Below are 21661 nucleotides of genomic sequence, written 5' to 3'. Positions count from 1 at the left end.
TAAATGTACATATTATTGTGGTAAATAATTACACACTTAGCTCTCCTATCTGAGATGCTATTAGCCTTTCAATTCAATGAGAAGCAGTTTTTCTTCTCTCAATCTGTTCAAGCATTCTCACTAATAGTTCAGTGACAAACTTAAGTAGATTGGAAAAGAAAAGCCTTTCATCAACCTAAGAACATTTGTTTTTTTTACCTGATTTTTTTTTTTTTTCCAGTGCATATCAAGAGCATTTTTTATTGTGGAGGATGATGTTTAATATTATTCTCATATTGTGACAAATACTATCAGTTACTGAGACTAATGGCTATGATTTCTGAGAAGGAGCAATAGAAACAGCTTTCAGGGAATCATGTCAACAATTTCATAGAAATGATCTAAGAGCAGAAATAGGAAAAACTAAAGAAAAACAAAATATAAAAATGGCACAATGCACGAAAAGTTAATCTGCAGTTTCACCAGAATCCTCCATTACACCTTCAGAATTCTGATGCAACGTAAGATGACAGCTGTACTTGGAAATTCTTAAAATCCTTATCCTTTTCCTGTTTTAAATTTTCTTATAAATGCTTGATTTGACCAAACTGAGAATACCCTCAACAATGGTGAATTAATTCTGTGAATCAAATTCTGGAAAGATAATTTTAAGTTCTTTTAAGAGAGTGTCAAAGAGAAGGTAAATGTATACCTCGTTATACAGAATGATGGAGATGATATGAAAGGAGAAAAGCATTGAGGAAAATGGTAGATATTATAAATTTTAAATATAAACCTGTTTGTAGAATGATATTTAGGTACTAAAACAAAGTTAAATGTTGACTGCCTAAATGTATCACATAATGTTATGTGATTTGGATTTTCCTTCTATTTTATCAAAGATAGCTTCTTTGATAATTGATTTTGGCCAAGATAGTTTTTCTATACATGTTAATTTATACAAGATAAAAAGTTGGATCTCTTTGTGTTTAGGACTTTTATATTAATTTCTAGTGTAATAGAGCAGCTATGAATATATCTATAAGTTAGCTTTTTGATCTGGTGATTTTATACTTAATCTCTTTGGATTGCTTTTATAAATTTTATGTTACCATTCCCAATTAAGCAAATGGCAATGTTTTCCAACTAAGTTAAGTAAAATCTATTAAATATTTGTTACATTAGTCTTGCATTTGCTTAGGTGGAAGTAAATTTTCATGCAATGCAGAGCTCTAAGAATAACCTCTTTAAAATAAAGTGACACATTGCAGAGCAAGGCTCAAAATGACACAGACCTGTAAGCAATGAAGATTCAGGAAAAGACTGAAATAATATTTGCCTGAAAGGTTGAGTGAGAGATGTATCTTCATTGTGAGAACTATCATTGAGATTTGTTTCACACTTAATCAAAATGAGCCTGGCATAGCAAACCAGTTACAGCTCTGACAGGAACACTATCACAGTGAATGATTTCAACTATAATATCATGGTCCAGAAAGAAAATAAAACAACCAAAAAGCAAGAGGCATGCAATTCCAAGGAAACCTTCAGTACTCGCAGTTTTGTATCAGTTTCACTAGTTGCTACTCTTTAAGCCAGGATTCAATTTTTTTTTTCTTTTAAACTACAAGTTTTCATAACTTGAACTTTATTACAGAAAATGGGGGAAATAGGTCAGTGCAACAGATGTACATTTTCTTTGAACTTAGCCAGAAGCATCACTCCCTGAGAGAAGAATAATGATGGATACATCATGAAGAACTCTGCATATCAAAACAAATCTTTTCCAGTATTTTTTTGCTAGCATTCTGTAATAGTAATTGTAGAGGTCAACTTCTTCATGTAATTCATGAAGCCCATGAACCTGCCCCCACACCTCACCCCCCAAAAAAAGGGAAATTAACTAAACTCACTGAAAGCAGATTATGTACATTTCAGATAGCAACTAAAAGGTTCTCCAATAAATGCACTTGTAGCAAAATACTCAATTCAATCATTTATATCAGAAAACTTCATGTTCAGTCACTCTGAACTTCTGTGACAATCTATGTATAACAACTTTGGACACACTTCTCAACTTTCTTTTGCAATTTCAAGTCCCAGTTTAAAACTTACTCCTGCTTGCAACTTGCCAAATAAGACAACTTGCTCTGGATCATGATTTCTATGCAGGAGAAGGCTAGAAAAAAAGATTAGAGAAGAGTTGTCTGTATAAATAGATTTTCAGAATTCCACAAGTTACTTACCTTTTCTGTATCTAAATTCAAGGTCAGCCATTCAAAGGATGCCTTTCACTTCTGTAAACATAGAATTCATTTACTTTATAGAAGAGATAGTCATCAAGTTATCATGTATGTAAGTCCTCTTCACAAACATTTTAAAGAATTCATTGCCTTTTTAGTACCTGCTTGCCCATTGTTTTCTCTCTTTTATATGCAGGCGAATGTATACAGGGCAGCAGTACTATAAACAGCCATTTTTTTTTCTTAATTGTCATTTAGCACATTTGAATAGTAGCAGAAACATGATAATTGAAGTGCCTATAAAGAGAAATATGGCAATCGGGTGATTTTGCAGTTCATTCTTTTGTAGAATTAAATTAAACCTGAGTTTAGGAGCTTTGGTTTATTTACACAATCCTTTGTATCAGTGCTGCCTTGAAGGCTGAAATGACCTTGTCTTTCATTTTTCACTTGCGTAGAAGGTGACCGCAGTGTCTATGTTATAGTTTAATGAACTTTAGGGTGATTCATAAATCACAGCATCTTAATCTTAAAGATGTATTTTGTCAAGTCTGTAATGACTTTTTCTGTCCAGAGTAGCATGTTCTCCCTAAATAGTTCAGTTAGTACTGTTTCAAGTTGGCCTCTCTGCAGATTTTGGAAGTACTGATGTATGGAAAAGAATAGCACGCATTTGTATTCTCACAATATTTCAGCTTTTCTAAGCAGAGAAGGTGGTGTTATGCATGAAGATTGGAAGCCAGACATTTGGTGCTAGCTTCAGCGTTCTCAAACCTATTTTTGTACCCCTAGCCAAATGAGTGTTGACACATTCTGTATACATGTTATCCACCCACACTCATGCACTGTATTGAGCTGTTGAGAAGATGAGGATCGTGGCAGTTACTACTCCCAGAGAAAGAGCACAAACATCAGCTCCACTTTGAACCTTGCTGATCCTAGCATTCATTTTACTGACATCAGATGTGATAGGTATCTGGGGCAATGAACCAAACCTAGACGTTGCATGAGATTGTCACACCTTAGTTGATTAGGATAGAAAATGACATTTAAACTGATGCTAATCTGTTTTTTGCATGGAATTGGCCATCCATTAAGTGGGAGAGAGCAAACACAAGATTCAGAAACATTATTAATGCTTCATCCATTTTCATTTCTGTATTTGGTGCTTTATTAATAAGCCTCCCTCTTTCTCTCCTTCCTCACCTCACTTAAGTTACTTGATAAACAAAAGTGAAGGAATTTAGTGGCATCTACTTTATATTATTCCAGTCCAATTGTGCTTTCTATGAAGGCAGTAATACAATATCTATGTGATTGGTTTCATAACTTCGCATAAGAGAAAATCATAGTAACCTGAAAATTATTTTATACCAAACTAATGACTCCATCTGATGTTTCCCCGTCATTAGAAACTAATGCAATTGAAACATCATTGGATGAGTCTAATTCAGAATTCTTTCAACTGATATCCTGAGCTGTACATGTACGTAAAATACCTACACATTTGGGTTTTTTTGCATAGTGCTGAAGGTTCATCCAATAGAACTTTATGTGCAGCCTGGAAATAAACACATATAATTAGATGTATGTGGAAAAAAAAAAAAAAAAAAGGATGCCTTAACAAAATTTTACAATGAAAACAAATTGCAGTTTATGTTCTTCATAACTTAGATTCCTGGACTGCAAGAATTACCCAGATGCCAAATAATTTTGGAAGAAATACTCATGCTAGCATATATGTGTAGCAAAATATACTAATCCTCAAAAAAGGTTATCTGTACACTTATTATTAAGAGGTCTATGAAATATAGACAATCCACAGTGTAGATATACCAGGCAAATCTGAAATGATAATACTTCCAATTGCTTAATACTGAGTCATTATTATTCTTAAGGTAATCACCTTATCATCTTCCCCATACAATAATGTAGTGGGTTGGCCACACTCAGCAGCCAATCATCCATACAGCTTCTCATCCATCAGTCCTTCTCCAGCAGGATAAGGAAGAGAAAAGGAAGACCAGAAGTGAGAAAACTGGTAGGCTTAGGTAAAGACAGTCCAATAGGTGAAGAAAAAGGAAAAGGAAAAGGAAAAGGAAAAGGAAAAGGAAAAGGAAAAGGAAAAGGAAAAGGAAAAGGAAAAGGAAAAGGAAAAGGAAAAGGAAAAGGAAAAGGAAAAGGCACACAGAAAAACCCCACAAATCACAAATGGTTCAAAGTGAATCAATTACCACTTCCCACAGGCAGATTGATGCCCAGCCATGAACAATGGCTATCTTGGAATGCAATCCCCATCATGTTCCCTCTAATCCAATATTATTGCTGTTCCTGGTGTTATACATAGTATAAATTATCCCTTTGGCCAAGTTGGGTCAGCTGTCCCAGCTGTGTTCCCTCCCAGCTTCATGCCCATCACCAGCCTACTTACAGAGTGGAATGGGAGGAAGAAGAAAGTTTCAATTGATAAAGAGAGAAATGAGCTGGTGCTGTGCAAGCACTATTCAACATTTCCCAAAACTGTTTTATTAACTCTATTCTGGGCACAAATCCAAAATACAACATATATGGGCTGTTTCAAAGAAAGTTAACTCCGTCTTGCTCACTGCACATACAAATTGGTTTATTTTTTCAATTAAGAGTCCCAGAGAGAATTAGTATTGTTTTGGAAAAAAGGCATCTCAATCTAGTGATAATTGAAAATTGTGGTCCATATAGAGAACCACAGTATGTTTTAAACATTTATTATCTTTTGGGAAAGGAATTTCTTCTTTTCTGAGCATGCAAAGGAAGAGTTCACAAAATAAATGTTCACACAAAAGCACCTATTTACTAGCATAGCTTGTTAATATTTCCCCTGTAAATGCATGCAGGAACACTTTATACAATTAAAGGTAAGTGCTCAGGTGCAAATTTACTATCATAAATAAAGATATCAGTCTCTACAGACCCCTAGCCAATGCAGTGTACATCAAGTTCTCAGAACTCAAATAGGTTTACAGCTCTTTCTGCTTGACTGGGACTCCTGCTGCTGCTGCTCCTCCATCTCCTTTTCCTCCTCCTCCTCCTCCTCTCTGCCATCTTAGAAATGATTTGTTCAGATTTGAAAGAGTACTTGAGCTCATCAGCAAACATGCACAAATCCAAATAGCTATCCACAGAGTGCAAGTTATCATTTTAAGGAACCAGATATTGATCATAAACTGCATGAGAATCCTTTTATAAGAGTGAAAACAAAATAAGAGTTCAATATATGGAATTTATTATCTTGGTCTGAAACATTGTTAGAGAAGAAAGACTACTGGCTGCAGTGTTTGATTAGAAGTAAGGCTGGAAATACTATAAGAGTTGAGGGTTTGAACACAAGAGCCTAATGTTATATGCTTAATACTGATTTGGGAAAAGTTATCTGACCTAAATTTATGACAGGATTATTAGGAGCATGCTGAGTTTTGGTAATTATTCTGTAGTTAAATATAACATTGGGGCAGGGGTTAAAATTAAGGTTAAGGTTTAAGTTACAAAACAGGCTTGTGAACTGAAGTTAATGAAGGATCACCTTAGGTAAGCCTGCCATTTTAGAATCAGAGCTAGTTTCTCAGAGGTCTATGGAAAAATTCTGAGTTTTAGGCAACAAAACCATATTCTCTAAGGTTCAACCTATGGCTAAGTGAGTGCATAAAAATAGAGGGAGTTAAAAGATGTAGGTAATAATGAGATCAGAAGGGTTATGGCACTCCTACTTTGTGTCTGGTTCCACTGAGGCTTAGAATACATACCAAAGTTAGGTGCCTAGCAGAATTGTGCCTAGCTCAAAAAACTCATAATCCCTTAGGTCTAAATAACACTGGTACTAGCCCAAAAAAGCTCAATAAAATCCTTTAGATCCAAATAACACTCCTCCTAAGTTTAGCCCAGACATTTTGTCTAAGCACAACACTAAAACAAACCCTCATCTCTCTGCATTCCTTGCTCCAAGCCTCAGATTTAACTCAAGTGCAATTTAATAGAAGCCACTTACCAGACATAGTTCCCTTCACATACAGCATGACAAGCCCTAAAGTTACACTGGTGAACATTTCTAAATCAGGAACTGATTACAACTCAGAACTTAGTACATTTCAGTGTCATAACAAATTTCTACACCTTCACTTAAGAGTAATTTCACTAAAAGTCCAGTCACCTAACCTTACAAGCAAGCGAATAACATGAGGTCCACATATTTTCCATTTCCAGAATAATGTACTGTAAGTTTAAAGATCCATGATTCTGTACTGAGCTTCATGCATTGGCCATCACTTAGCCTAGTATAAACTCATGGTTAGAGTCAGGGTTCAGATTCAGAAAAACAGGAAGGCCTGAAGTGTAATCAGTGCTGGCTTTAATTAAATTTAGTGATCTTTAGATTGAACCTATCAGACTGATTGCTTTAGGAACTTACTGTGCTCTCTGCTAGTCAGGTTTCACAATTGAAGCCAAAGCTTTGCGTTCAAGAATAGACTTTGGTTTTGGACATGAAGCGGCCAAAGATCATCCCTACCTTCTAAATCTTTCCAAACACAGACATAATTACAGCTCAGCACTCCTCTGACACTTTTTAAAACCTTATTTCTAGCCCTTGACTGGCAATAAATAACTCTAGAGCAAAAGACTGTTACATACAGCACTTACTTCCAGAGCAGTATTCTGTAATTTTATACATAAGTCTAGGACCCTACTTCTACTATTGGACTTAATTCTAGAGCAATAGATCAAATCCAGCAAGATTTTGGTCATTTAAGAAAAGTTAGAAAATCTCTCTAAACTCTAAAACCTCATCATGTTGCCAGAAACAAGGCAGATGTACATATGACTCAGAAAAAATTTGATTGAAGAATACCAATGAAATTCAATATTAGTGGTAGTTTAAAAGAAGGATATTGTCATAGTTTTTAAGCATCAGGATTGAGAGCATGGTTAAACACATTTCAAAAGTGTTAATTTCTAACTTTAAGAAGTAGCAAAAAAAAAAAAGATTCAGATCATGAAAATGGACTATGAAAATAACTAGTATCTTACTTTTTAAAGTAAAGAAAATATGATTCACTTAAAATACAAATATCTATATTACTCAGTTGTCATACTAAACTCTTTGTTCAGAAGATTTTACAGAGTCTAGTCAAGTCCTTTAAATTACACTTAAACAAATGTGTATGTCAAACCAAGCATCTGGTTTGAAAGGTGTGGCAAACAGCTTGCGTATAAGCAGTGAGATACAAAAAAAGAATATGATAGAAAAGAGTAGCAGAAAAGAAAAAGATACAGAACACAGATAGATTAACTGAGAGATCATAGGTATTTCAGAAGCTGAAGGAGAAATAAAAATCTCCACAATTTATAAAAGCAAAAAAAAATCAAGCGCTTTAGCACTTAACAATGCAACGCCTAATAATTCATTATTTTATTGCAGAATTCCTCACAATTAATGCAAGTGTTATTTCTCATGCACTGTATTATAGCATAATAATATACATGGGAAAGGACAGATAGCAGGAATGATTTCCTATATGATCTGGTATGATTAGTGTAATATGAGGCTTGTTTTAGATTCATTGGTCAAATGCTTCTCATAAAATCTATTTGCCCTATTATCTTGGGATATATATTTCTCTCCCTGATGAAATGAGTAGGGCTCATGTGTGCATGTGTTTTTCCTGTGAATCCTTATTTAGCAACAGGAGAGATTTCAATCATTGTCCATCATACTTTTGGAACATCTTCTATTTTATCCCGAAGAATGCACTGATGAAAGTAAATATCTACTCCTCATTCTATTGGATTATTTGTTTCCACTGAGGCATCTTAAAATGATGATATTTTATCCAACTGCATGTAGAAATAAAATCTCTTATTTGAAAAATCCTCCATGGGACTAGAAATGTTTATTACAGCAGATTTGGACAAGTCACATGTTATTTCCAAAGACGCCTTTAAGTCAGAAAGACCTGGTACAATACTACAATACACTGATATGCACCCACTATCAAAGGCAGAAAGGGTGCATGTGGGATGTAGGATAACTGTGGGCCAAGGTGCAGACAGTGACAGGACAAAGGCCACATCACACGGTGGCTACCTGCACCACCAACTGCAGAAAAAATATGACCTGTCATATAATTCTCAAAGGCCTTCAAAGTATGACATCACAAAGATCCTACCAAGGTCAGCATGTCTGTATCCTTTGTGCTCTGTGTCTTTGGAGTTTTTATCCTGTCAAACTGTAGAAGCTTGAACTAGATCCAGCTTTCCAGAACTGAGTCAAAAATCAAAGCCTACTAAAACAGAAATACTCACAAGTAATAATGAAAATTTGACTTCCTGGCAAAAATGAAGAAGTTATTTGACTAAAGCACTGGTTATCCCTTGAAACTAACTGTGACTTGAGAGAGACAAAACAGATGAAATGAAAGGAATAAAAACAGTTCTGCAGTTCAATAACCTTTATATATGTGTATGTGTATAAAATTCCTTATACTGCTGATTATAAAAAGTTTTTTATCTTAAAAAAGTTTTGTTACTGACCTCTTGCTCCTATCCTCCTTGCCATGGGCAAAGGTGTCAGACACTAGATCAGGCTACCCAGGGCCCCATTCAACTTGGCCTGGAACACCTCGAGATATGGGGCATCTGCAGGTTCTCTGGGAAAACTGTTCCACTGCCTGAATCATGGATATAGTGTACATAATTAATATCATGGTACACCTTCCTTGAGGAAGAGTACACACAACGGTAAATAGAAATGGAGCAAGGTATCCACCAGAGCCCATAAAACACATCAATTGTCAGCTGTATAAATTTAAATCTTTAAGACCTTTTCTCAAATTCAGAACAAACTGTAATTCCTTGCAAAGAATATCTGTTTGATGCTACAAAAAGAACTCTGAAGACTTCTGAGTTTCCACCTAGTGAAAATTCCAGTATATTTCAATCTACAATACTTTTTCAGCTTCTCTTTATGTGGGGCCGCGTCATTACTTTTCAATTTAAAATTAGCTCTTGAATTTGTATTTTCAATATGCCTCTGAAACCGACAGCTTAGAGAATTAGAAAGTTCAATAATTCAGTTCTCAAAAATGAAATTCCACTGTTCACAGGAAGGGCTGCTTAGTACTCTAGAAATATAAGCAAATACATTTTGTTTCATTTATACAGTCTCTGCTCACCTCCTGTAACATGCAAGCAGTTTGCTTCTTAGAGAAAACATTTGTTTAGATGCAACCGCAAAATGTGTTCTTTGATCACTGCAAATAGCTGACTTCTGTCTATGGAATGTTTCCATCAGAAGAAATACTGTTATTTAAGCCAGTAAGATGCCATTGTGCGGCATGTTCTTTGGGAATCTGTCTGTTTTCTCTATTATTCTTGGAAGATCAAAACCAAAAATTGAACTACAGTCACTGTTGTGAGGACTCTGGATCTGAGTAAGCAGCTCAGGCCAGCTCCTGTTGTAGTAGAGTGTTGAGGACATGACATAATTACAGATGAGATTTTTGCTCTCTTTTGGTAGCAAGAAACTGGGTAATTTGCAGGGCACAGTTACCACACATTCAGGACCAAACTGAGAACAAGGCTGTGGTTTTTGCCTAGTCAGATGAATAGAGTTTGTGGGCAGGTTGGAGGAGGGGGAAGGGCTGCCTTTCTATTTCCTCCTCTGTGCCTGTGACATGTTACTATTTTTGAGACTTCATTTACTAAACTGGGGATTTTTCAATCTGTTCCAAGAACAGAAATATAAGTACCCCACAAAGTATGTATCTGTGTTCAGAGAGCACAAATAGCATGCTAAGCAAGATATGTGCACTTGCCTGGTTTCTTTACCCTGAGGGAAACAAAACACATCTGAACAGATTGTTAAAGAAGAATACATGTAGGAATTAGAGAAAGTATTGCCAAAAAAATCTGTTCATATTTTATTTGGTTTGCTCTGCCTATATCTGCAAACTATACAGTTTACATAACACTTGGTTGCTCACAAATTTTAAAATGAGCAAATATTCACAGACATTCTGAACTGATAGAAGACTTCACAAAATGCTGTTAAAGAACTGAATGTTCCCAAAATATTCCTAAGAATTTCAGATTTATGGTTATCCTAGAAGCAGAAACAATAAGAAGATAATATATATGATAAAACCTATAGTTCCCATAGTGAACACTCACAAATAACACATCATAAGTACTGGATATTTATCTTCTGCTAATGCATGCTCCCCCCGGAGAGTCTAAGTACCTCTTTCAGCAGTATAACACTTTTTGCAACACACTCACCGATTGCCTGGGAACTAAAAATTGCTACACTTGTCTTCTACATTATTTTCAGTAAATCATTCAGTTTATTCTTGCTTAATTGTTACTGATCTCAGCTGCCTTCTGCTGATGCAAAGGAAATGTAGAACAAGTCAATAGCAAGTCAAAATGCTATTTGCAAGGTACACCTTGGATTAGATCCTGTATATTATTAGAAATTCTTTGTTGAGAGACTGGCAGCTTTTTTTGATTGTATTCACTATAGTAGCTTGCAGCAAATACTCAGCTTCTAATCACTTTCCTCTCAAATATTTCCCAGTTTCAGCAGAGGCATAACTGAGCAGGGTTACTAAATGGTTGAAAATAAGATATTCTTTGCTAGGCTTTTACCTGAAGACATTTGTTATAAATAAGCATTTTAACTTATTTTTTAACCGGTATTCTTTTAAAAAAGATGAACATATATAGCTGTTATACTGTGGCATGAATACTCTGAATCTCTAACCACATAGCTTGTTTAGGATGCACTACTTCCAATTTGCCAAATATTGTGCTGCAGGAGGATGAGGTTTGGAAAAGAGCAGTCTAAAAATAGATCTGCTGATCCCACAGTGGTCGTTACTTTACTCTCAGGCTTTATGTCTAGCTGAACAGAAGAGCTTGCTGAGGTGCCAGTGCAACAACCTCACTTCAGTGGTCAACTCTGTTGTTTCAGGCTTATCACTTCAGCACCTATACAGACCCCATCTTTGAAATCTGCATTTTCAGAACTGTGTGTATTACAGGGAAGAACTACATCCTGTGCAAATCTTATGTATAAATAATTTCAAGATACAAAGAATACCAAGCTTGTAGACTAAATATATGCAGCAGCACATCTACAGATGGAAAAAAAAAAAAAAGTTTGTGGTATAGTTGTTTCTAACAGAAGGAAGTTTATCTTATTCTAGACTATTTTGTTTCATTTTCTGAGTGTTTTTCCTCGTATTATTTTTTCAAAATATATTCAGTGCTACTTATAGTACCTTCCACAGACTATATTTAAAACACCATAAATCATATGCTACTCAACACCTGAAGGCACAATCAGTTATAATTCAGTTGGTAAGCTTTGCTAAATGCAGCAAGGGTCCCAATCATCCAGCTGAGGTGAGGTTTTGCCATCTGCTTCAAAACAGCCACTGAAGACAAAAACCGAACAGAGCTGACATGCAAGTCTCTCAAGGAGAAAAGAAGCCTTGGGCTGCTAAATGTCAAAACCACTTACTTCTCAACCCACCCAAGTGTTGAGTCAGCTGTGTGGTTTGAAGATAAATGACCCAGTGAGCCTAAATACTATTGCTATGGCAATTTGCAATGCCTAAAAGGAGGGTATTTTAGTCGACTGTACTGCCTCTTTATCAGAACTGTAACACCACCTGAAGCATAATAGCTTTGTTTCCAAATTAACAGCACACAAACCTATGAGTAAAACAGAATAGCTGTAAAGTGCTGGTAGTCTCTTAACTGCACTTAATTTTCTAGCAGATATACAGCTGAGCAGGTGCAGGGGGTGGCCTTATGAGAGAGTCAAAATGACTGCTGTGCTGCCTTGTAAAATTGTTGTGAGAATGTTGTCCAAATACTAAATGTTATCTTCTTGCATTGCGTTTTTTTTCCCCTCCTCATTTAGCCAAGGCATTCAGTGTAGACTTCTCAGCAAGGTGATTCTTGGCATGCTTTCACCAACAGCCACCAAATAGAAGTTAACTTAGACATGGGTTCTTGTTTACAAAAGTCCTCATCATCTCTCCTTGTCTCTTCATAAGACTTTGAAAGTGTCCATTAAAGAGAACACTGATAGATCACATCTCATTTCAGCCACATAGTCCTTCCTTAAGTAGATCCATGTAATTTTAAGCCACCCCAAGGAAGAAATAAAAGTCAATATTAGTAATTCCTTTAAAAAATCAGAGCAAAAGTAAGCTGCACAGTGTATGGAGATGACAGGAAAACAAGAAGTAAATGAGACAGCTTTCAGAGGCTGATCAATGAGGCTAAAGGCTCAGTCTTCTTTGATATGGTCTCATCAGATTCTACTGCTAAGCTAGGATGCAATTCAGCTGGCATCTGGTACGTTCAGGCATATAAAAATTAACAGTTCCAAGAATTAAGAGAAAAGTCCTTTACCAGTCTGTGAGACAACAGTATTCCAAAAAGGTATCCTGAATGGCTTTTAGTTCCTATGCCTTTATGGACAGTTAGTAGAGCAGCCTGCAGGGGCGCCTGTTATTGCTACTGTTGGGGAGGCAGCGAGAGATTCATTTCAGGACGGTCTATCCCATACACTGTTTCTGTGTTTCTGTGTAAGGACACGCTACTGATACAATAAGCTGTTCTGAATTGCAGGCTTCTTCATAGTAAAGTCTACTTTTGAAGTGCAGTTAACAGGTACAGATGCCTCACACTACACAAGAGTGTAAATGAAATCATGTTTAATAAGAAATTTTTAAAGTAATTTTTCCCGTGATCTCACAAGTTTGGTCAATAGCTAGTAGTGGATTTGTTAAACGTGTTTAAATATACTAACAGTAAATGCTGCGCAGAGTTGTCAAATTTCCATCACAGCTTTATGTTCATTGTATTATGCACAAGAATATACTCAGTATTTTAAATTTTACATGATGTTGGCTCAAAAATGACTTTTTCAAAAAATGATAACTTCAACTTAAGCAAGAAAACAAAATAATCTTCCACGTTTCCTTTATACTTCTAAAGCATCTCAAAAACAACAATTTTAATAATCTTTTGCAAGCATTAGTCAAGGTTTCAAAAAATCTATGACTACATTAAAAGGAACACATGGTGGATAGGAAATTTGTTACGTTCACTAGTGGCTGGTCCTTAAACAGCCTTCCCCCCCCCAAATATCAACCATATGCTGTCTGTAAGTGAGAGTGAAGTCATGATTCTTTACTTCTCACAGTAAAAGGGAGGAGATGAATATATGAATTTGAAAGAGTTATTAGAATTAAGTTATTAGAATTAAGACAGAACTATGCAAAGTTGAAGTAAAATTCTGAACCCCAGAGTCTTGATTAACTTTTAAGATTCATTCATAACCATAATTCATTAAAAAAAAAAAATCAGGATTATTGTATAATCTCTTTCTTTTGTTGTCCCTAGCTGCACGCAGTCTGAGAATTTCCTAAGTGTTCTCCTGTGAGTCTCAAGTCAGAGTGATATTTGTATGGATGATATGATATTTCTGCTACAAATTATGCGATACACTTTTTCTAGCAACTATACCAACTGTATTGTTATTTGGTTAATATATACAATTCAAATCTAACATCAAAACCTTATTCGTTAAAGCCATTCCCTGCGTTCAGAGACCGATTTGTAAGATGACACAGTGGATCTCTAAAATACAGCTGGAGTCACCTAAAACAATGCTACATAAAGTTAGCATTGAAATTATGTCAGGGTTTCCTGTTCTATAGTCTAAGGAAAATAGAACTGTGGTTATTCTGCTTTGTTGTATTGAATCCTATTCAGTGATCATAGAAAATATGTCATCTGCTCTAAGGTTTCATTCCGTATGAGCTTATTTTATTTTCTTTCTAATCATTTTACCTCACTTCTCTGAACATATACGGTTGCTTTATTTTCTGTACTTCTGACTTGCTTGAACTGACCTAAGAAATATGGTCACTGGGAAACAATGAAAACCCTTTGCTCCTCAGGATAAGGTTAGATGGTTAAGAAGCAGCTGAAGGACTAGAATTGTACAGGGAAATTTCTTAACCTTAATGACCTGAAGTTCATGTTCTGCTTCTAAACTCCATGACAACAGCTATTCTTGCTCTTTCTATCATTTTCTGTGAATACACGCTTACTTAGCTCATATTTGTGAAGTATTTCTTCACTCTGATCACATGCATAAAGAGTTTTTAAATCCTAATTCTTTAGGAGTTCTCGTCCATAAATTAAGTATAGTTCAGTTACTACCAGCTATGAGATACAGTGAACTCAGTGTTCACGTTGAATCTCTCATCAGATTGTAATCCATTCTTGCACAAGGAAAACAAGACAGTTGAAACTTTATTGCATAAACAAATGAAATACTTCAATCAAGCTAATTTAATGCTAATGGAGAAATCTGGTATTTAGAAAAAAGATAAATAAGTCATGTTTGCCTAATTCTGATTTTTTAATTCACCTTTAAAAAAAATAAAAACACAAATCTGAAGAGAATAAAAATTTGTTACTTTTGGTTCAGAAATGCATTTATTTAGGATATTTATCTGTATAACCAAACTTGCATTTAACCAGCACATACACTCTACTGAATTACAGCTTTTGTATGCAAAAGACTGCAATAAGGTTTGGATCCCCACCAATATTAGATGGTAACAACTCCAAACCAATAAATAAAATATCAAGTTTTAGTTAAAAATGATGGTGATTAGTACAGTCTGTCTACTGTCTGAACAGGAGGTGGCTCCAGCTATCCGTACCCAAGGGACACCAGCATTTCCTATCATTACCGTTAGGTTACAAAAACTGAGAATTCTTGCAGAACAGATTTGAATATAAAACAATCCAAACGAAAAGATGAGAGCTTTTTCTCCAAATTCAAATCACTTGAACTGTGAACAGTATACAGAACAAAGAGGTTAAGAAGAGGTAGTATTCTTCTATATCTGTATCTGTTTTTAAATCTGGTAACTTGTCATAATAATGGAATCGCATAAAATGCGTATTTTCTTTTACATTAGACAGTTGTCTGATTTTGAAAGTAACTGTTGAGTTCTACCAAATTATTCCATTCATATCCATGATAATCACAAAACCTGAAGTGCTGGGTGCCTCCTACTGGGCTAAAACCTTCTAATACTCCAGAATAATTCAGAAAACTTTCTTGCTTTTTGGGAAGCAACATATTATAAGAATGATTGTATCTATTTGTGGTATAGCTTTCCTCTCTGCTGCAACAGATAAAGTTGCATAACAAAAAAAATATAAAAATAAATCAAGGACTTCACTCTTTACAGACAAAAAGATTATTTATGGAGAGGAGTTGTATTGGGTGTCTACTCTGGCAGGACAAACTATCTGACTAAAATCATTATAAGAAATATTACATTGCCACTTGCTTCTGAATGAGTGAAAATCTAAAGGAAAATTTTAACTACGTTAATGAAGTAATAGAAAACAGAATATTAGTCTCCCCATTTTCATTAACAGAACTGGTACTTGCTGGTTCCATGGGGGATGAGGGGGCGGAAAAAGAAAAAGAAAAAAAAAGGAAAAGTAGAAAAATTTTCTCAAAAATCAGAACATTAGTGGAAAATTGTTTAAATATGACATACATGATATCATCAAGATCTGCTTAGATCTTATCCAAACCTTCAAAAGTCTAAAGCATTTACAGTTTGAGAAATAAAAGTCAGGGCAGAAGCTTACAGAGAAAGCTGCCTTCCACCCTGACCTGCTATCCTGGGAAATTCTAGTTCCCAACTAGACGATATCACTGTCCACCTAGAAACGCAAGTGGAGGAAAACTGGAACACATGTGCTAGAGCCCCTTGCTTCGTTTTCAATCAGAAAATGACTAAATTTTTTGTTGCACCTATATATGCAGATCCAAATGAGACTTTTTTTTAACTACCTGTTCAAGTTGTGAAATATGATTTCAGTACAAATCATTTCCTAAAACATTTATATCTTTTTAAAAATATGTTGACTAACTTCTTAGAGTTTTGTGGATTATTTGATTTCTGTATATAATAAATACCTTAATTATACCTTAATTATTTTTTCCTCTCTTATTTTCCTGTGGCTTAAATTCTGTCTTACCTAAGATCTTTTAAGAAAGCAATTTCAGATTTTCCTCAGATCTGTATCTAGACAGACACCGTAGCTCTTAATGTTACCAGTATAACATTCACATCCCAGGTTAAGTTTGACTGCAGTTTTGTGGTTGTGTTAAACTGTACATGCACACAGCCTGGTCTGCACTTGGTTTAGTGAATAACATCTTCAAAACTCTGCTTAATTATCATTCAAAAGCCCAGACAACTGTATGCTACAGTTCTTTAAACCGAGTAAGGATAATACACGGACACAGATTCTTGGCAGATATATTTTTCTGCCTTTATGTTTTAGAGTTTTCAATCTAATAGGCATCGTTAGTGCTTACCAGGCAAGATAAACCCAGCATTTAAATTTTAAAAAGTCAAAAGAAAAAAAAAAAAAATCAAGGGAAACAAGGTACTTTGCATTTCTATGCTTCTATTCTATGCTTGCAGTTCTCTGGGGAATGCTCTAACTACCCAGCTATGCATTGCTGCATTGTGTTGTCTCAGTCCTTCCTATCAAAACTATTCCCCTCAGTCTAATTAAATGTTCCATTTGGTCAAGAAGAAACATGACTTTGTGGTTGATAACTAGTGTATTCACCTGGGAATTAATTTTTAAGTAACAAAATATTTTACATCAGACATTGACTGCATGAGTCTTCCACATAGTAAGGGAAAATGTCCTAATCACAGAGATACCACATTTCCAATGAACTTCAATTATCACAAGTATCACAGAATATCCTTATCAGGAGAAGCCATGGTGACCTTTACACTTCTAGTCTTATTGTTAGAAAATTCATAGGAGACAAACAAATGCAGTTCTAATTTACCTGAACTGCATAATCTCTGGCATCCTGCAAGACTGGATGTTGAGTGGATGAAAAAGGCATCCATATGTTTTCTATCCGCTTCCCTGTGACTACCAACAGTGGATGAAATCCAGTGGATCCAGGAGAAACAATGAAAATGCATGTTATAACTGGGAATTTTCATTGGGATCTATATAAATTGGCAGACAATTTGGCTAATTGTAGTTCATATCAAATTTATACAAGTATGAGGAGCCTATTTTTCTAAATGGGGGCTCTGGATCCCATGAGGCCAAAATCCGTGTGTGTGTGTGTGTGTGTGTGTGTGTGTGTGTGTGTGTGTGTGTGTGTGTGTGTGTGTGTGTGTCTCTCTCTCTCTCTCTCTCTCTCTCTCTCTCTCTCTCTCTCTCTCTCTCTCCAGGGGTAGATACTACTCTCATTGCACTTTACTGCCCTAGACTATCATCCTAACAACTAGAAGAAGCATAACCAAACATTCCCAATGATCCCATCTTTTCTAATGTTTTTATAGCACCAACCATATTGAGTTATAAGTAAGGCTTCAGAGAAATAGTAGCATAACAAGACAGTGGTTGAATTTTAAGAAAACAACCAGCATTTTCCTGTTTTACAGCCTTTTGGAGGAAGAATGGAGTAGGATAGATGTAGAAATGGACTGTAGTAGAATCAGTAATTTCTTTAGCTCATACAAATTGCATGACAAAACATTAATTGAGTTAATGCAAACATTTAGCCATAAGTAAGAAGAAATAATACTCTGTGGTCTTTTTATTATGAAATCTTTCCATTGTTCTGAAAAGGCAAAATACTTAATATTACCTTCAAGAAAAAAAGAAATCTCTACGCCTAACAAACAGTAGCTAATTTAGAGAATAACTCCATTTCTGTTGTTTCAGTTCCCTAATCAGCTGACATGCCTTGTTGGCTTTTTGGCATGTTATCTTACCCCTGTAAAAATACTTGACAACCACATTTTTCCCCTGTTCCATTTAATTTGAGCTTTAGATTCTAAATGTAAACACAGGCAGACAGCATATACATTGTTTGCAGTAAGCAACAGGAGCCTTTCATTCTTTCAACTTTTGAACAAGATGCAAGGGATTGTTTGTTATTCTATGGTTAGATAAGAACTGAGTTCAGAGTTCAGCTCTCTTGCACAACTTCTGCCTCGTTTGCAGGCTCTTCTGTAAAGCATTTAAAAAATAGCACATTGGTACTGCATCGTATTTCACTAGATGAAACATAAAGCCTCACTTGGATGAGAAGTTAGAATAGCCACAATGTAAGTGAAGAACAGTTGGAAAAGGGTTAGTTCAGGTCAGAGAGCTGTTATACCAGCTAGTACATAGCGTATGCGTCAACTACTGCCATAGAGACAAACTGAAGATAAGCAATGGCCACACATAAGAACAGGGAAAGAAGAAAAGTTAAAAAAAAGAGGTGGCCAGAAAACTCCTGAAGTGTTCTGCCAGAAGAGAATGATTCCCTAGCACTTTGGCAAGGACTCTACTAAATTAATTTTTCAGTGAAGCAGAGTGGATGAATCTTTTTGTAATCCTGTGCAAAATGAAAGAACAGCCAAAAAAAAAGAAAAAAACTAGGGGAAAAAATAGTTATAAAAATATATGTTCAGCTCAAGAATACTTTAAATAACTTTGTGTTTCTGTAAGCAAGAAGTTATTCAATCATTCTAAGTTAGACGTGTTTTTAAGTTTCTGTACACTTACATTTAGACTTCAAAAGATAGGTCTGACACTTAAAATTTACAGTTGTAGAGCACCTATGGTCACAAACTATAAGTTGACAATCTAAAAATTACATGTCAACATGCATGTTAAAGCAAATGGAAAATGAGCAGAGGATAATATATGCCCAGGAAATCCTCAAAAGTAATTCCCAGAATCTGACTTTTTATTTAAAGTAACCAAAACAGACACTCCTAAATGTAATGAACAATTTTAGTAGAAAGAAGAAGTGTTCCACAATCAGCTGAAACACACTCATTTATTTTTCTAATAGTGACTCACCAGTTCTCAGACATATGCATACATGCAAATATACATAAGAAACATCCACATATTTTCCTTTTCAGAATAACTTACCAAATTCAAAAGATTCCATTTTTCTAAACTGTTACTTAGTCAGTATAAATAAACAAAAGCAAATCTTCATAGTGACAAAGGTGTTCAACAAGAAATAAATGAAAAAAATGCATTGATTACATCCTGTTTACATTCTGTGGCAATACCTTTTTAAACTAAAATTCTAGAGATTCTTTTCATAAAGTTCTATAATCTAGACAGAAGTAGCATTCCTGAACTTAGAGAATTTTTGATCCAGGGTTCCCTGTAAGATATACAACAGAAACTTGTCTTGAGTATTAATACTGAAAGAAAAAGCATTCTTAAAAAGATGTGGAGAATACATATGAATTTGTTGATAGAATTTATATTCTAAAGATCAAACTAAGATTCTTATGCAACTGAAAATGCTTCAACTGAAAAAAATAAGTCTTTTAACCAGGAACTTGGAAAATCATTTTCCGCTACTTTATTCCTCTAGAAAAAGAAATGAAGAATAGAAAACAAAATCCCCACTATTGATGAAACTAAGAAATGCAGATGTTCAGCATATCTCTACAGCCATGCACAGTAACTGGCTCATCAGGAAGAAATAACCTGAGATTTGGTCTTTATTTGAAATCTTGCAAAGAAATTCTACACACATGTAACAGAGAAAGAAAAAAAAATACTTATATTTTACAAAGGCAGAATTTTTATGCCTAAAGAAGTAGCGTATAGATGTACTGCAGAAAAGATAATTTATGTTCATTCTCATTCAAGGAATAGAGAGGATAAAAATGCTTTACCAAAGTAATTACATGTGAAACAAGTCAAAATAAAAGTCCAAAGAAGATCATAAAACAGCTTAAATGAAAAAGATGAGTTGCAGTAAAATCATATGGCAATAATAAATGACTTACAAAAAAAATTGTATTATTTTAAGACAATTTTAGTATTTTTTGAAAAATAATTCCAGTCAAAGACAAATGGCAACTTGAATGCAGAAGACCTATTTAAAAACTACAGATTCTTTTGTACATCATCTGACTTTGGTGGAAACCCCCAAGGGCTCATCTTACCTGCTTCCCTCCAAGTTAAAAGAAATACAGTAAACTTACTCAAAAGGACCATTTTCTGAATGACGTGAATTGGCCAGGGGTGAAGCCTGGTCTATAGGAGTACTCTTCCAGCACGGTGAAGTTTCTGAATGAAAAAAAATACAGCTCTATTCATGACTCTAGAACAGTTCTCCTGTTCCTGCTATCCCAAGTTTATACACAAGTCCTTTTTTCTTCACCTAAGTGAGCTGGCCAAAATGAGAATAATAGTTGAGAGGGAAATTATTGGAATATTGCAGGCTTCCAGAAATCAATTTTGTTGATTTATAGAAACAGTGGCCCAAGAGAAAATTGTGCCTGTGCAATAGATCTCATGCTGAGTGTTTCAGGCCTGCTTTCCAAGACCATATGGTTGATCTCACTTAAAAAAATGCACAGGACAATTTCATACTCTACACACAGCCCTGCCGTAGAAATGTTCCTCTCTGCATACCCAGTGCAAGTCACTTCTGCATAGTTCTTAATTCAGAATACACAAAAGTACACATTGTACTTTAATACTGCTTTGTGGGTAAATATTCTTACATAAAAGACTACAGAAGATTCATATCCCAGAAAAGTGATTAGGAGGCTCCTAAGTGCTGAAGACAGCCCTTTTCTATCTGTCCCTCAAAGTGAGGGTGACTGCTTCTTCTCCATACCAAGTATACAAATTTTGAACTAGATATTTGCAGGATTGGAAAGAAGGAGAGACAGGAGCAGATAAAAAGCAGAATCCACATATCAAACATGTATTTAAAGCTTCTAAAGCGTTTGAAATGGGAAACAAGGATTTTTAAACTTTTAAGTCTTAGGATAGTATTTGAAAATATAAACAAAGGAATAGAATAAAGGACAGAACAGAACTTCCTTTTATTCTTATTCTTCAAGGCAGTTTTGGTTTCTTGCATTTTTTTGTTAAAAAAGAAAAGCTAAATCTGGAGCACCAGTGCCCACAGCCCAGAGCAGACAACAGCTTCTTCTGTATTCAGTCCTTGTACAGAAAAAACAGGGATTTTTCCATTTTGCGCATGATTCACAGCTTGCTGCAGTGATGCCACCAAGCCAGCAGCGTGTATACCTCAATACAAATTAGCAGTGGGCTATTATTCCGCCATTTGTCATAAAAGCTCTCTCTGGGAACACAGAGCACATATTTCATTTCACCACATCATAAGCTGACTTGACAGAAGACTCAAGTTAGTGCACCTCCTGCAGTTAGCAACAAAAAACTTGCAAATAGTTTCTCAGATATCTCTGGCATTTTGTGAGGGCACAGAATTTTGCTAATGTGCCATCTCATTGAGGGACTCCTGC

The 21661-nt window shown here is 35.3% G+C and overlaps 1 long non-coding RNA gene across 1 annotated transcript in view; it reads right to left on the bottom strand.

Annotated features, from left to right (window-relative positions):
* Positions 1–20445, bottom strand: part of LOC149917498 (uncharacterized) — a 28985-nt gene extending 8540 nt beyond the window's left edge. Inside the window, exon 1 of the long non-coding RNA XR_016467488.1 lies at positions 20366–20445. This is a non-coding gene — a long non-coding RNA (uncharacterized LOC149917498). The remainder of the gene's footprint in view (positions 1–20365) is intronic.
* Between the last annotated feature and the right edge of the window lie 1216 nt (positions 20446–21661).

The sequence above is a fragment of the Phasianus colchicus genome, chromosome 6, assembly GCF_987193195.1.
Source record: "Phasianus colchicus chromosome 6, bPhaCol1.hap1.1, whole genome shotgun sequence".
In the NCBI taxonomy this organism is placed as follows: Eukaryota; Metazoa; Chordata; class Aves; order Galliformes; family Phasianidae; genus Phasianus; species Phasianus colchicus.
Note: the sequence above shows the minus strand (reverse complement) of the source record. Positions and strands in the feature narration are given on the sequence as shown.